Below are 17,690 nucleotides of genomic sequence, written 5' to 3'. Positions count from 1 at the left end.
TTACATAGTTTGAATTATGGGCTATCGAAGACAATACTTGGACGCTCTTCAGACTTAAAAACTATTCCCTGAATCATGGCTCATTGCAGTAATGGGTGTGTACAGGTGCATGCATGCATCTGTGTGGTTCCAGAAAAAACTAGGGTGGTTTCATTCAAGTACTGACATTAAGATTCAAAACCTGATATTCCTCATGTAAAATCCCTATCAAATGACTCATCTACAGATAGTCCTCCACTTACAATCACAATTAAGCTGCAAATATCTGTTGCTAAGCAAGACAGTAGTTAAGTGAGTTTTGCCCCATTTTACAACTTCTTTTGCAACAATTGTGAAGTGAGTCACTGCAGTTGATAAATTAGTAACATGGTTGTTCAGTGAATCTGGCTTCCCCATTGACTTTGCTTGTCAGAAAGCAGGACAAGGGGACCACATGACCCTGAGACATTGCAACCTTCATATAAATATGAACCAGTTGCCAAGTGTCCAAAGTTTGATCAGATGACCATGAGGATATTGCAATGTCATAAGTGTGAAAAACAGTCATAAGTCACTTTTTTCAGTGCTATTGTTAAATGAATAGTTGTAAATTGAGGATTATCTGTACTGAAAAATAGAAGGAGAAATGCAGAGTTGTTGGTGTTTTCTGAATTTGGTTATTTTCTTGCAGACATTTCATTACCAAACTAGGCAACATTATCATTGCTAGTCTAGCACTTATAATACTGTATCTAGTTTGATAATGAAATGCATGCAAGGAAACAACCAAGCTCAGAGAGCACCAAGGACCCTGTAGTTCAATCCTGATCTACGAATATTTTCTTCTATCAAAAGTGGAAATTTTAGCCATACTTCTAGCTTCATGCATACCTACTCACCTGATTTCATGTACTATGTATTATAATATAGTTTATTATATCCGGAATCATTGTCAAAAATATTGTAAACTCAATATTTACTTGCTTTCAGAAGCATTGTACAAGAGACATTCTTCTCTGGAGGCTTTTAACCAGACAATTTGCCTAATGCTAAATCTGTTGCTTGGCACGTCTCCTAGTAAAGCACACACTATGTCATTGTGGGGACAATGACATGATTTCTATTATAATTTTTAAAAGCCTTCTTTTAGAAGCAACATAAAGGAAGAGTATATTTGGGGTCAAGGAACATTATGTTCAATAGACTGGAACAGTAGCTTGGTAGGTAAGTCTGAACATAATAGAATGGCAATAATATATTAAGCAGTATTTTTTTTCCCATTTAGTGGCAGAGCATGGCAGAAGAAAGAGACAGAGAAAATAATCTAACCCTAGGCACACATGATTACAATGCATATCCCTATTTTTTTTTTTTTTTGTAAAAGACAAAATATAATCCCTTCCTCTTTTTTTGACTTTATCTCATTATGAGTTTACCTTTGCTATGAGATAAAGTAAATTAAGAGTACGTGATTTGGATTCATGGCTGAGATCATATAGTAAAAGACTCTGGAAATTTCATTGGACTACTATATATATATATTTACACACATACACTGAGTTGTAACTTCAATTACCCCAATGAGCCTGCAGGAGATGAATTTTTAGAAAATTATTTGGGTGCACTCCAGCAGCCAGACACAAAATGAACATGCAATAGTACGTTACAGCAACAATTCAATTGTATCTGTAGTATTAATATTTGATCTGTCCCCGTCCCCACACACACACACACAGCCAGTCGAGGGTTAAGGAAACACTTTGGAACGCACCCAGTTCTTATCTCCGACTTGGCAGCGATAGACACACCGTCTGCCAAGTTACTTTATTTTCACAAACAGACAGATAAGATACGAACGTTCAAGAAAGTCCAAACAGAAATAATATTCCTCCCAGCAGTTCCGGACGAGGCTTTAGTGACTGTCCAAGGTTTTGCTTTGTTCGTCACAAAAGATCCTTGACCACCACTCTCTATTATATAGTCTCTGGGGTGTGGTCTCTGGGGTGTGGTCCAGTGACTCAGTTCTAATCCCTAGCACGCCTCCCAAGCTGCTGCAAACGTTTATCACGCCTTCGGAGGCGTGCGTCCAGGAATGATGTGTCATTATCACTTTGACTCGAATCAGCTGTCTCCTCTCCCTCGGCCGGCACTTGAGACAATGCCAGAGGGGAGGGGCCTGGAGAGGGAGGCCTGGCTGACTCCTCTTCCTCATGCTCGGAGCTTTCTTCCTCCGATGGGACAGGCTCAGAGGGCGGGGCCACAACAATATTCCAGGACAATAGGTAGTGTTGATAGTGGACCTTGTATATTTCATTTAAAGAGAGATAAAGATTACAGAGAAGCCACAAAGCCATGTTCAAACCATCACATATCTTCAATGGTTTCTATCCCTTGCAACATGAAATTTGGTTTTACTGAAGCTTCTTAATCTACATTATTAATAGAAAAGACGTAGAGTTTTTAGAAAATCGTACATTTACAATACAGATTTCTTTCATGCTGTTCATTCCATAAATTTGATCAAAGCTTGGCAAATATGAAAAAACATACTGCTCAAAAAAATAAAGGGAACACAAGCAGAAGACATCTGAGATCTGAATGAATGAAATAGCCTTATTAAATACTTTGTTCGTTACATACAGTAGTTTATACACTGCTCAAACAACTAAAGGGAACACAAAACTACTGTATGTAACGAACAAAGTATTTTATAAGGCTATTTCATTCGTTCAGATCTCGGATGTCTTCTGCTTGTGTTCCCTTTATTTTTTTTGAGCAGTGTATATTTATATCTACATCTTCAAAATATATTCATGTTTTTGATTTCAGCCTTATAACACATTAGAGAATTAAGTCCCATGAAGAAGTAATAGAATGGCTAAGTGAAAACTTTCTGTGTATGAAGCAAAATGTAAATATTAAATAATACATTTTTGTGATTTTATTTAAATATTGGGTGTTATATAATTTGATTACCTTTTGCTGTGGGTATACACTAACACATATAGGGCAACATTTTATGGATAAAATTTATTTATTTATTTATTTTAAATTTCTATCTTTAAATTTCACTTCAGTTTGCTCTTAAATACAACATGAATTAAGTTAGAGGAGTAACTGGCCTTATATTGTAAAATTATCTGGAATTTGCTTCAGCTGGCCAGCTCTGAGGGAGTAGATAAGATTATTTTGGATGGATTCAGACATTTGTAGGCTTGACTCATGTCCTACCCCTTAAGGAAATTAGGAACACTGTGAGAAGATAGTGGAGGATCCATGCTCACTGTCTTGAAGAGGCCTTCTAAAAATCCTTTCCTGAATCTGGTGAATCTTGAGAATTATCAGTTGGTCTTTAGATTTACTAGAGAAAGTAGAAATCTAGGCCTATTTTAGCCAGGGGTCAGGCCTGGACATGATAGAGATCACCTTGGGCACTTTAGTGGATAACCTCCCTTTGACCATGCATAAGGCTATTCCTCCTGGTCCTTTTAGAACTACTTGTACAGCTTTGATATCATGAACTATAGAATCCTTCTGGTCTGTCTAGAGTTGAAAGTTGGGGCCATTGTTTTGCTTGGGTTCCACTTTTTCCCCAAGTGTGCAACACCAATCAGTAGTAATGAGGGAAGAAAAGTTATCCAGATAGTTACTTATGAGGTATCACAGGATTCATCTACTTCTCCTACTTGCACTACTGAACATATGCATGAAGTGACTGTTGGTGTAACATTCTCAATATCCTGATTATGCAAAATTATACATTCCCATGCTAGGCTAGAGTAGCAGCATATATCCTTCCCTGTTTCTGGAGGCTGTTAGACTCTAAGGGTGACGAAACTAGCTGAAACTTAATGACTGGTTTCTGAAGGGCCACAAATTCCCATTCTTGGTATGAAGCAATGATTTATCAGATCTCCTGGAATGAGGCATGATATGTACAGTATGTATGTGTGTAATATGTGTGTGTGGGTATGGGTATATATTTGTTCCAGAATCAGAAATACATTGCCTCTTACATAGAACTTAAGGTACACACACTTGCCAAAATGACAAATACTAAAGAAGAAGCCAGTTTATGATGCCAATCTACCACAAATGGAACTGTTGATAAACAACTACAATTTAAAAAAAGCATTAAAAGTTGTGGAAGCCCTAGAATTTGAAAGATTATTAATGTATTTTGAAATATATTATGGAGCCAAAAATAAGGAAAGCAGCTTATCAACACTTCCACCTCACTTTCTGCAAAGGTAAAACTTTTTTAAAGTTTAGTGATAATCACACAGTGCAATTTCAAAAATAGATTGCATGGAAAAATTGTTAGTTTTATGTGACTTAAGCAGTCATGAACCAATTTATTGCATGCAAAGATGCAAAGATCTGGTAGACTTAACAAAATACTGAAATACTTCTTCAATATTTATTTGAAGAAGTCAGATGAACCCGGGCCCATTTCATTTCTACTTGCTTCGTTGTGTGTGTGTGTGTGTGTGTGTGTGTGTGTGTGTGTGAGAGAGAGAGAGAGAGAGAGAGAGAGAGAGAGAGAGAGAGATACAGAGACAGAGACAGAGACACACAGAGAGACAGAGAGAGACAGAGACAGAGATGCAGAAAGAGACAGAGAAACACAGTTCAACACAGTCCAAATAAGATAACTTTTGTTCCCCTTCCTTTCAATATAGTTCCCTTTCTACATTAAACTCATTTAGCAGAAGGGAAGAAAATAATACAGAAAAACTTATACCATCTAAAGAAATAAGTCACAAGGAAAAAAATTGATTTTCTTTCTTGAGTGCTAAATCGATTCTGCAGCAATATAGCAATGCTCTTTGCCATTTAGGCATTTCACTCTATCTATATTAAAATTGCAACATCTTGAGTTATAAATTATGAGGCTGTGCTCTCAGTTCTGAAGAAAGGGTGAGCTGATAAGAACCAAGAAAATGGTGAGCTGATAAGAACCAAGAAATATCCACTGGAACCTATTAATGAATTAAAGTCACTGAAAATGATGGCTCTTTATACTGTACAGAAGGAAAGGAGTACTCAGCAGAGATTGGCTGTTAGGATCTAGACTAGATCAGTGGTAGACTAGATAGGTTTTCAAGGTAGGAAACTGCTTATTAGGTAAGCAACAAACTTATGAACTGATGACATAAGTGCTATATGGAAAGGAATAATAAAGGGTTGATAATCAAGCCACAAAATAATAATAATAATAATAATAATAATAATAATAATAATAATAATAATAATAATAATAATGATGATGATGATGATGATGATGATGATGATGATGATGATGATGATGATGATGATGAAACCTGGTAATGCACGGATTGAAGATAAGCAGCAAGAAAAAAATCACAAAGTACCGGGACTTGCAAATTGAAGTTGAGTGACTGTGGAAAAAGAAATCGTGTGTTGTCCTGATTGTAATTGGAGCCCTTGGAGCAATACCCAAAGGGCTACCCCGCTATTTAGAAATTCTAAATTTGCCGGACTTGAACGTTTTGACTCTACAAAAAACCACCTTACTCGGAACAGCTTACATCCTCCGACGATACCTTAACAGTTCCTAGGTCCTTGGTTAGGACTCGAGCTGCTGAGCTATTAACCAGCCTCAAAGGCTGTGAATCTCACTAAAGATTAACTAATAATAATAATAAAAATAAAAATAATAATAATAATAATTTAAATCTCAAATTCTCATATACCTATGTAAAATCATAAGACAATCTGTTATGTTAAAGATATTTAAGGCAAAGCAACATTTTAAAAAAATTAACTACTTTTGCTAAGCATCTAATAGCACTATATTGAAAATTAGGATAATTTAGAGACATTCCCCCTCTCTTTCCTCTCTTTTCTAATTGTTCATATTGATGGCACTTTACCAATGCTGCATAAACATCCAACAAAATAATTTACTTTTCTGTTTTTAGCCTAGCTGTAAAAAACTATCCTGCCTTAACAGTTACAGGCAAAGTGATTTATGACCCAGAAGGATTGTTATGAATGAATCTCATATGTGTCACGCTGAGTTGATAGTGGCATCATATTTGTTGTTCTTGGCACCCTAACATTTAGAAACTAACTAAATCAAGATTGACTTCCCCATTTTCAATCTGCTATATGCATTCATATTGTAATATGGCAATTACTCTGGGGTTGCCATAGTAATGTAAGAGGTACAGTTACCAAGTAATGTAATAGTTAACAAAATCTATTGCAGAGTGTAAAGACTTTGTTGATTGCAATTGTTAAATTTCCATAATATTATACAGTAGCTCTTCAATTTTCTGTACAAGGTCAATCTTTTTCTAAAGAAAAAGTAGATGAGCAGCATTTCCTATACTTGATATTGTGTTAAGATATAAATAAGTGTTTTAAAATGGCATGAGATTAGGGTGGTAATTCAAGAGTTGGCCAATATGTGCTCATTATGGCTACAGTACCAAGTCACATAAATTATTATAGATCCACCAATGTAAAGCATTTTATCTTTAATTGAGGTTGTGGTTGGGAAAGAAGAAAATTCCACTTTCCTTTGATTTACCAAATAATGGTTTTAATTACCAAAAATAGAAATTTGAAAATGTTAACATAGTCTGTATAAAGCTTAAATAACTAAGGCAGGCTCCCCAAATGGCTAAGTTTCTCATTAAAGTTATTTTTTTCAGTCCTGAAGAATATGTAAAATTTAGACCCTGCATATTCCTTTAATATTTATTTTAAAAAACCAAATATAATTTAATTAAAATATTTTCAGAATTGATCATTTTCATCTGCATATTTTATTAAGCATTTTATCAGTTAGTTTATACTCATACAGGGTATGTATGCCAAGAAAATTAATCCGGGTCTTATTCTCACAGAAGCAAACATTAAATTACAACAGTTACTATAATGATATTCAACACTTACTTGAGAAGTCCATATTGATTAGTTTCTGTTGTTGAGTCTTAAACATAGACTACAGTGTAGAGTACTTAAACTTAGACCAAAAGCATCTGCCTTCCTTTTATTCTTATTTCTTCAACAACCTAGCCACCTTTTTATGAACTAATTTAATAAAGTCACAGGTGTAGGGCCTCCTTTTATTACATTTTAAAGCTTTTTATATGAATACAGGCCTGAAATCTAGACTCTCAATATTCCAATTGAATTAATTTTTTTTTAATTTTTTTTTTTAATTCATTGACAATCATGTTTCTATTTTCCTACGGTCCAAAAATAACAAGAAGGTAAGCCAGAAGGCTTCCGGTTTGGCTTCCGTCGTTGCTAGATGGTCTTTTGGGACCGCCAGCCCCGCTGCCCGAAAAGAGCCGCCTTTACAGCTGAGAGGTGGCTCGAAAAACTCCGTTTCTTTAAGGAAATGTGAGGAGAGCCGGTGAGAACAGGTAGAGCCCTCTGCGAAGTCCCCAGAGTTTTTTTTTACTCTTGGGGAGGAAGCAGGATGAGGCTCCCTATCCAGCTCGCCGCTGCTCTGGGCTTCGGGGGAACTCTGCGTTTGCAGAGCTAGACGACCAACCTAATCAGCGAAAACTAACAGATTGTTTAAATAAGCAGGATGAAATCCGGATTTGGGACTCTAAACTGCAAGTATTTGTAACAACCCTATGACTGATTTTAAGAATGAAGAAAGAGTGAAAGGGGAAAAAAAGTTTAAAATGGCGGCTGGCTTTAGAGGCTTGAGAAGAAAGCTGAAAGTGAAAGTCCTTCCGTCTGAATGGCTTAATATGTTACAAAGTATCTGAAGTAATAGAGCTGGCTAGAAGAGAAGGGGAAAAATTTCTGCTTCATGTTTCTCCTTTCTTAGAGACTTGATATTGATATTGTGTGGAGAGAAGACTTTTTCTTTAAAAAGAGTCTGTTTGCGTGGCAGGATGGCGCTAAAGCTGACAAAGCCAGACAACAAAGCTGCGGGAGGGGGGGCTCCCCCATTTATAATCACAAGAGCAATTCTTGAATTTACAGACGCAGAAGAATGGTTTTAAAGACTTAAAGGAATTTGTTGTGGAGGCGTTGGCAAGACATGATGAGATTATGAACCAGAATTTTGAAAAATTTAGACAGGAAATTAAAGAGTTGGTTCAACAAAAGTATGATAACCTGAAGTGATATATTGTAACAGCTTTGAAAGGCTTTTCAGAAGTAATTGTACAAATGGATAAAAAATTGGAAGAAATCAATTTAGAAACAGAGTCTAAAATGAAGGAAGCTGATTATAATATTTATAATTTGGATAATAAAATGCAAAGAATTGAAAATGATTTGACAATGATTCAAGAAAATAGCTTAGAAGTAGAGTCAAAAATGAAGGAAGCTGATCACAAGACATACAATGTAGATAATATAACGCAAAGGATTGAAAATGAAGTTACAATGATGCAATTCAGATCCATGGGATCAGACTGAGGGGAATAAAGGAAAATAGCAGCGAGGATTTGAGAAAGATGTCTGCTGAAGCTCTGGCTTTGATTTTAAAGGTCAGCTTTGAAGAAGTATTTTGCAAAATTGATAAGGTCTATAGAGTAAATTCTTGGGTGGCAAAGCAAAGGCAATTGCCTAGAGATGTGGTGATTTATTTTACTGATAAAGGAATAAGAAATGATATTGTGCAAAACTCGCCTCTAGAAGTGAATGGAATAAAGATCCGGATATATAAAGAGCTGCCGTCTAAGATGTTAAAAGACAGAAAGGACTTTGGATTTTTGGTGACTGAGCTAAAGAAACAAAACATCCCATTTAGGTGGGATGCTCCAGTTGGTATAATATTGAGATATCAAAGAGAAAGATATCAATTAAACACTGTTGAAAAAGCGGAAGAATTTTACTACAAGGTTTTTAAAATGGGCCCAACATCTCCACGTATGTCATCAGTGTCAGAAATACAGGAGGGTGACAAAGAAAAGCAAAATGAACAAGAGATTGCAGCTCAGGGTAAGCAGATGGAGATGGAGGTAATGGAAAAACAACAAGTTACAGAGGGCTTTTTGGATGAGCCGCTTTTGGATTCACCCTCAGAGGCTATAGTTGGATCACCTATAAATATAAGAGAGGCAGCTTTCGATCTCGATTTGATGTCTTATCAAGTTAAAGACCAGCATGTAATTCAATCAGTTAACATACAAGTCTTAAAAAAGCAACCATGGTGGGGATCTAAGCCACAACAAGTTAAGAAAAGAAGAAGCAGGTTCTACAAAACTTAAAAATTTTAAACTAAAAAAACTTTTTTACCCAACAGACTAATGCCAGTTATTTAGAGACGATTTAATATAATAAGCGGGACTTATAGAAGGCAGATACATGAAAACACAACGGAGGCAAATTACAGACTTATACTATTTTGAGAAGAATAACAGATCTCTGCAGTGCTGGTGTCTTTGGGATGTGGAAGATGGCCTGTGATTGAGTGGACTGGAACTTTCTATTATGGACTCTATGAAAGATGGACTACGCATATGTTGAGCTACAAGGCAAGAGAACTATGGAATAGGGGCATGCAGATGATCTGGTTGTTACCCTAACGTGGTTGTTGGAATTAATAATCTAAACAAAAGACACTACAGAAGATACCATATGGAATATAAATATAAAGTCACTCGGGGTTTTTTTTTATATACAGAAATACTTATCAATGATGGGGGCAGATGGTAATTGAAGATACTAAATACACTGTTGGAAGCAGGATTTGATGTTACCCGAACATGGTCGATGGAATTAACAATCTAGTTGAAAGACATTACAGAAGATATTATATGGAATACAAATTTAAAGTCATTTGAGGATTTTATTTATATATGGAAATATCTTTTAATGATACGGGCAGAAGAATAAAGATATTAAATATATTATGTATGGTAGACCTGCAGGAAAGTGGGTGAAACAAAATTGATATGGTACAAGGAGATAGGTTAGGTTACTGATTGCTTGGTTTAGGAAAACGGATGTTATGTTTAGATATTAATATACTTAAAAGATTTGAATTAAGAGATATACGTATGGGGGTGGAGGAAATGGGTAGATTATGAATAGAATAAATGCCAAATTAGGATCTATTATATAGTTTTATAGCCGAATGTTGTTTTGAAATGTATAGTATACGGGGGATATAATAATAATGTTAGAAAGAAATGTTTAGCACATAGGGGGTGGTGTAAAAGGGTGGTAAAGTATTATATAATGTGATATCAATTTGGATTTCATCTTGGAGAAGCCATGGGGGGAGGGGAGGGGAAGGGGGCGGTTGGGGGGGGGAAAGGGGGAAAAATTTGTATTTGAAAAACTTTTTCAATAAAAAAAAAAAAGAAGGTAAGCCAGCACACAAATCAATGAATTCCTAGGTACATACAGTAAAACTGTAAAGAAAGATCCTGTCAATTCAAGCCAGATGTTGCTTGCAGGGAGAAATGGGCTGATGAGTAGATTGTAAGAAACAGAAGAATGACCAGGTAAAAAGAATTGTACTTAGCTGAGGAAGATAACTATTGATCTTTAGCGATTACCTCTCAATAATGGAGAATCCCAGGAAGTCTCATACAAACAGAGCACTCTGAAAACTCTGTGGATCTGTGCCCAGTCTTGGCTAAGCACCAGATGTTTTTATGATTTAAGTAGTTGTGATGGGGATTGCTTGCAACTGTTAATATAAATGGGGACTATATATGGGGCAGGATAGATTATGGGGTTTTAAGTGCCATGCATGCTAGGAGGCAAGCAGGGGAGAAGAAAGGTAGTTCTATACTCATTGGCAGCTGTTTTGGGGTTCAGACATTATGCTCTGCCATGACATGGTCTCTTTGATCTTTTTTAATGCAGCCATTGCAACATGGGAACCTTCCTTTACAGTTTAGTATTATGTGTGAACTATTTTAAAACAAACCATGACTTAAACAAGATATGTGAATCATGACATCTGTTTCACATAACAAAAGTATCCTGTTGAAATTAAGTAGATCTAAGGCAAGTCATTGCTTGAATGATAAACATGGACATTCCTGTAAATGCTGAGAAGTTTGATTTTTTTTAAAAAAAAATGTGAGGCTTTGATCTTCCTTTTTTTAAATAAATGATTAACAACCTTTCTAGTACAAAAGGGTTGTTTTTGAATTGGCTACAGAACATTTACTATATTTCCATTTACTGTATAATATGTCTCAGATGATACATTAAGAATCCAGGCAGATGAAAATAATCCGCCACCATAGTAACAAGATAGAACATAATTCAAATCCTTTTGATTATTTCTTTCGGTACTGATAAGGAGCAATTGTAAGGGTAATTTTTCTCTTATAATTTGTTTTTAAACATCAATGAACAATTATATGAATTGTTGAAGAGGCAATTAATGAAGTAAGATTGAATAAATTCTCCAATTTAAAACACACAGAATAAAAGTCATTTATACAGAATTACTGTATCAAATTCTCATTCTCAAGTATCTGGTTACCAGTAGGACTGAAGGAACATAATTATACCGTAGAATTATGGAATTGAAAGGGACCACACAGATCTAGTCCAACCCTCTGCAATGTTCAAGAAAACTGTTTAAACCATCCAAGAGAGTTGCTTTCTAGCCTCCTGTTAAAAATGTGAAAATAACTTCTAGAGTGAGACTGTTCCACTGTTTATTATATTTAAATAAAATATAGGTAGCTGCAACTTTGAGCAGCGCGGTGACCTAAAGGTGGAGCTCTCGCCTCATAATCAGGAGGCTGTGAGTTCGATCCTAGGTAGTGGCAGATATTCCTCTCTCTGGGCGCAGTGAGTAATTGTCTGCTGCAATTACGTCTCCTGTAGGCGTCAGGAAGGGTATCCAGCCAGTAAATGCTCAGCTTCATTCAGTCGCTGCAATGCCACCCCGATGCAAAGGAAAAAAATAAGTAGCTGCAACTTATACGTTATAACTTATGCTATTTATTATACAATTGGCGATTGAGCAGGCCATTCTGCAATTAATAACTGAGGAGATAAAATAATGTTGCTTTTCTTAAAAGTAATGAATTCTATTTGTAAAAATACAGTTTTATCCTGTTGAGCTCTATTATTAAAGATAAATTTATAAAGAAAGAGTCATGCAACAGATGGTAAGTTAATTACCTATCAGTTTTACTATTCCTTTCAAATAATAATATGACTCCTACTGCTTGATAGACTTCTGGCACAGAAGCTAATCTAATGGACAAGTTATGTGAGGTGGGGTTTTTTTTTGAAATCTAACACTTTCAATTTTTCTTTTTGTTTTACATAATTTCTCTGCAGTGCCTATCAAAGGATCTGGATGGCTCACATATGTAAAACTCATAAAACTATACTAGAATTATTAATAATACAACCAGATAATAATATTAAGTTTCTCCCAAACAAGATCTGAAAGCCTATTTCGCCAATTAATCTGTTTCCCATTTACCACTAAAACTATTGCTTCATTGCCTGAAAGCCTTAGTTTAGAATTTGATGTCTATCTTGTCTACATATTTTGGAATGAGAAGACAAATGCATTATCTTTTCTACAGTCTCCTTATCATTGTCTGTATTCATTTAACACCCCCCCCCAAACACACGATGGACTAAGTGCTTCCCATTTCATTTCTATTTCATTTTTCAGCTTTATTTTAATGCCTCTCAAAATACTTTTGTATCATTTGCTATCTAGCTTTCTTTATTTTCTTTTTTGGATGACATTTTAAATGTCTGAAGGAATCTTTCAATGTATCGAGTTATTACACAGAATCATAATTGAATAGAATAATAAAGTTGGAAGGGACTATTTAGGCTGGTATTTCCCTAACCTTAGTGACTTAAAGTTGTGTGGACTTCAATTCCCAGAATCCCCCAGCAGCATGAAGTCCATGCACCTTAAAGTTGCCAAGGTTAAGAAATATTGGTTTCAACCACTGAGAGAAATTTTGTACTCAATGTAGAAATCCAAATTAAAGCATCTTCAATGGATGCCTATGTAGCCCATGCTTAAGCATGTTCACTGAATAAAAACCTACCATTTATCTGACTAATTGGTTCCACTAAGATTGCTTCCTAATTTTTTTCTTAAAATTCAAACAGACTCAATATTTCCTGTATCTTAAATCTATTTCTTGCTGTCCTCCATTTTAGAGTAATGGAAGAAAGATTCTGACTGGCTTTGATTTTTGTTTAAGTACTTCAAAACATGTCATGTTGCTATCCTAGCTTTCTCTCTTCAGGACTAAATAATTCCTTCAGTTTCTCTTATTTATTTATTTATTTATTTATTTATTTATTTATTTATTTATTTATTTATTTAATATAATTTATATGCCGCCACTCTGGGCGGCTCACAACAAGTAAAAACAAAGCCAATAAAAGACATAAAATACATAAGTATACATACATAAATTACATAAATGTATAAATATATAGTTTAAACATATATTAAAACCCATTAAAATAATCAAAAAACCCCTCAGTCCAGGCTGGGCGATGTGAACAGCCATGTTTTTAATTTGCGGTGGAAGGTGCGAAGGTCAGGAGCCAACCGAAGCCCCAGGGGGAGTTGATTCCAAAGAGTGGGTGCGCCCACAGAGAAAGCTCTATCCCTGGGGGCCGCCAGCCAACATTGTCTAGCCAACGGCACCCGGAGAAGGCCCTCCCTGTGAGAAAGGCGATGGGAAGCCGTTGCTGGCTGCAGATGGTCCGACAAGTATCCTGGGCCTAAGCCATGTAGGGCTTTATAGGTCATCACCAGCACCTTGAATCTCACCCGGAGGGCAACCTGTAACCAATGCAAGTCGCAAGTCTTATAATCTCTATTATAATAATTTTGGTAGTAGAGGGGCCAGGAGTAAACTATGTAGCATTTATTTTACAACTAACTCAATTTTAATGAGGAATTACTGATTATTCTTAGAGTATGATTTCAAAACATGCATTAGAAATGCTATAGCTACTATATAGACATTTCAACTCTGCTGCTGAAAGTACATCTATCTCCTGGGTTCCACTGAACTCTTCACCCTCATAAATCTTGAAGAGTCCTTCAAACATTTAAAAAACAGGATGGAAATTCCACATCTTCTTTCAGAATCAAGACAGATGCTACCGCTATCTTTTAAAAAAGGTTTAAATTGCTTTTGATACTATATTCAGCAAATAAGAGTTTGGGATTTACTTTCTTGAGCAGTAATTTAATTCATGGGATTATTAGAAATCAGAAGTTGGAGAACTACAGGTTTTTTTTATGACTCCAGAGTTTGCTGGGGATTTGTTTAAATGAAATGTTGATGTATTGTTCACAAGCTCTGCACGTAGTTAGGAAAAGTATAGGTATAGGTAATCCTCAATTTATGACCATATTGGAGCTCGGACTTTGGTCGTAAATCATGTGACTGAGCTAATTTTACTACCATTTTTTGTGGTGGACATAAAATGAACGCAGTGATTGTAAAGCAAGTCTATTCATCCCTATGGCCATTTTTTTGCTGGAAGCTGGCTCCAAAGGCTGAAACCAGCAAAATAGTAATAAATTGTGGTCACTGCAGAATGCTGCAACCGAAGTGAGCCAAGTGCTCCAAAAGTGGTCAAAAGTGACCTTGGGTTGGTGCCATTGTTGGCAGAATCGGGTCATACGTACCTTTTGGGAGATCCATAAGTTTGAATGGTTTCTAAGCCAGGGATCCCCAACTCCTGGTCCATGGACTGGCACCAGGTCACGGTATGCCAGAAACCGGGCTGCGCAAACAAGTCCCATCCAAGGGATGTAGGCAGCACATGAAACCACACACTCTATGGAAAATCCTCTTTTAACGGAACCGGTCCCTGGTGCCCAAAAGGTTGGGACATATTTAAGACATCCTTAAGGAGTCATGCGTAAGTGCAGTAGCATGCCTATCATCCCTGTCACATTTTAATTTTTTTAAGTTTGCTTGTTTGAATATGTACTTTTTGTTTGACAATATTCACAATGCAGCCACAATGGTGGTTACACAATCACCCTTTGCAACCATCCCTGCTGGTTTCCAACCAACTAAGTCAATGGTGAAGCTAGCAGGGAAGGTTGCAAATTGTTCCCGTGAGTCTCTCCTCCTGCTTTCAATTCTGAGGAGCCCCTAACTCTATAGCACACCTCCACATGCATGCACTCTGTAGCATGCACCTTACCCATGGCACCCACAACTGCCTACGCTCGATAGTGCATGTCTGCCTGCTATTGCTAAATATATTGTTAAATATATAAATTATATTACATACACTGAGAGCTTATGCATCGAAGACAAATTCCTTGTGTGTCCAATCACACTTGGCCAATAAAGAATTCTTTTCTATTCTATTCTATATTAAAAATGACAAGATCAAGAAAGGATGAAATGCTATTTTTTGGTGACTGCAGTGCCAAGTTGGGAGAATAGGCAGAACCTGGAATCATGGGTAAATGCCATACTCCAGGATATAGGTTAATAAAATCTTTTTACTGTCCACACCTGCTTCAAGCAATTTAGGTACAGACTTTTATGATATCACCAGATGGACATCAAAAGCACAGATTACTTCATAAGAAAAATGTCAGGATACTGTACATCCACATTCATATTGTGGAATGGACCATGAATTATGCATTACAAATGCACATAAAATCTATAAAAATTTAAGAAAGCAGATGCCAGAAAAAAATATGATGGAAAAAGACAGTAAAAAACAAGATCAATAAAAGGAACAGATTTAGTAGGTGAAAACAAAGGCCGACACTAACATTTAAAAAAAATAATCCAAATATCTTTTAGAAAAAAGCCAAAGAAAATATGGAGGGGAACACTGGGGAAGAGTACAATGATTGAATGTAGATTATATCAACAAGATAGACTAGAAAAGTGTTGCAGTGAAAAATGAAATTGAGGATAAAACAAAAAAAAAAATGGAGAGATCTTTTAAGATTATTAGAAAAATTCCAGGAAAATGTATAGCCAGGGTAGAAGGGTAGGAATACTAAAAATTAATAATGGAAGAGTTCTGACAGAGGCAAACAATGTCAAAGGAAGATAAAAAATGTATACTGAAATCTTTTTACTACATAAATAGGTTTATAGAATAATACAAATATTTGCAGACAGAATATATTCTGAAACAACTTCATCTAGAACATGAGTTATCATAGGCAATTGAGCAGCCACCAAATAGAAAAGGACTAAGCACAGATGATACTAAACTGGCAGAAATAGCCAACACCCTAGATCAGGGGTCACCAACTTTTCGGACCTCAGGAACCACTAAATTCATAATTTTAAATCCGGTGGACCACTAATATGATCTGCCTAATGACCGGCTGGGTGGGCGTGGCTAGATGGTCATGTGACTGGGTGGGCATGGCTAGATGGTCATGTGACTGGCTGGGCATGGCCAACTCATTGCCTCCCTGCCCGGGATCCTTAGGGCCCCAACAGGAAGCAGTTGTTGGAGCTAAGCAGCCACCACGAGAAAGAGTTGTCAAAACAGCTGGCTCAGTTCAAATTGGATCTGACCAAGAAGAAGGCTCAGCAGAAGCACTTCATTGAGGACTACGAGCATAGGCTGTCCAAGCAGAAGGAATACCTGTGGGAGTGCAAGGCCAGATACCGGCACCTGGAGGCTCAGCGGGTGAGATGGTCAGCCAGTTCCAGGCCATGATGCAGTCCCACTCGAACAAGGTCCTCCGGCTCTTCGCCACCAGCAGCACTCCCCTCCAGCTTTTGCCAAAGCCCCGCACCAGGAGGCCGAAACGACCACATCTTGGAATTTCTGCCGCCCTCTGCCCCACACAAAAAGACCTCAAAGGGGGAGACACTCTGCAGCAACACAAGCGTTCATTGCACGTATCTGTCCCAGGGGCCATACTCTGAGGACCCCTGATTTAGTGCAATATTAAAAATACAAATAATTTTTCTGTGGACCACCAAAAATTTTTCACGGACCACCAGTGGTCCACAGACCACCAGTTGGTGACCGCTGCCCTAGATCAGGGGTGTCAAACTCGCATCTGGCACTGGCCACACCTACCCCCGGGTTTATTGAAAGAGGAAAAAGTTGTGATATGTCATGTGACGATGCGAGTTTGACACCCCTGCCCTAGATGATAGGCTCAAGATCCACATGGATCTCAACAGACTTGAACACTGAGCCTTATCTGGCAAAATGAAATTCAACCTAGAGAAAAGTAAAGTCTTATACTTAGAAGAAAAACCAAAAGCACACGTACAGATTAGGTGAAACTGGATTAATAGCAGTAACTGTGAGAGGGATCTTGGAGTCCTACCGGACAATCAATTATATATGAGCCAACAACGTATGGCAGCAGCCAAAAAAGCCAATGCAATCCTACATTGCATTAACAGATGGATCAAATCAAGATCACGAGAGGTACTAGTACCGCTCAATAAAGCCCTAGTAAGGCCACACCTAGAATATTGCATCCAGTTTTGGTCACCATACTATTAAAAAAGATGTTGAGACTCTAAAAAGAGTGCAGAGAAGAGCAAGAAAGATGATTAGGGGACTGAAGGCTAAAATGTATGAAAGATGGTTGCGAGAACTAGGCATGGCTGGTCTAGTGAAGAGAAGGACAAGGGATGACATGATAGCAGTATTCCAATATTTGGAAGGGTTGTCACAGAGAGGAGGGGGACAACCTATTTTCCAAAGCTACCCAAAGGCCAGACAAGGAACAATGAATGGAAATTGATCAAGGAGTGATTCAATCT

The sequence above is a fragment of the Pituophis catenifer genome, unplaced genomic scaffold (assembly GCF_029215685.1).
Source record: "Pituophis catenifer annectens isolate HBS135680 unplaced genomic scaffold, rPitCat1.0.hap2 SCAF_6, whole genome shotgun sequence".
NCBI lineage: Eukaryota > Metazoa > Chordata > Lepidosauria > Squamata > Colubridae > Pituophis > Pituophis catenifer.
This window is presented reverse-complemented; position numbering follows the sequence as displayed.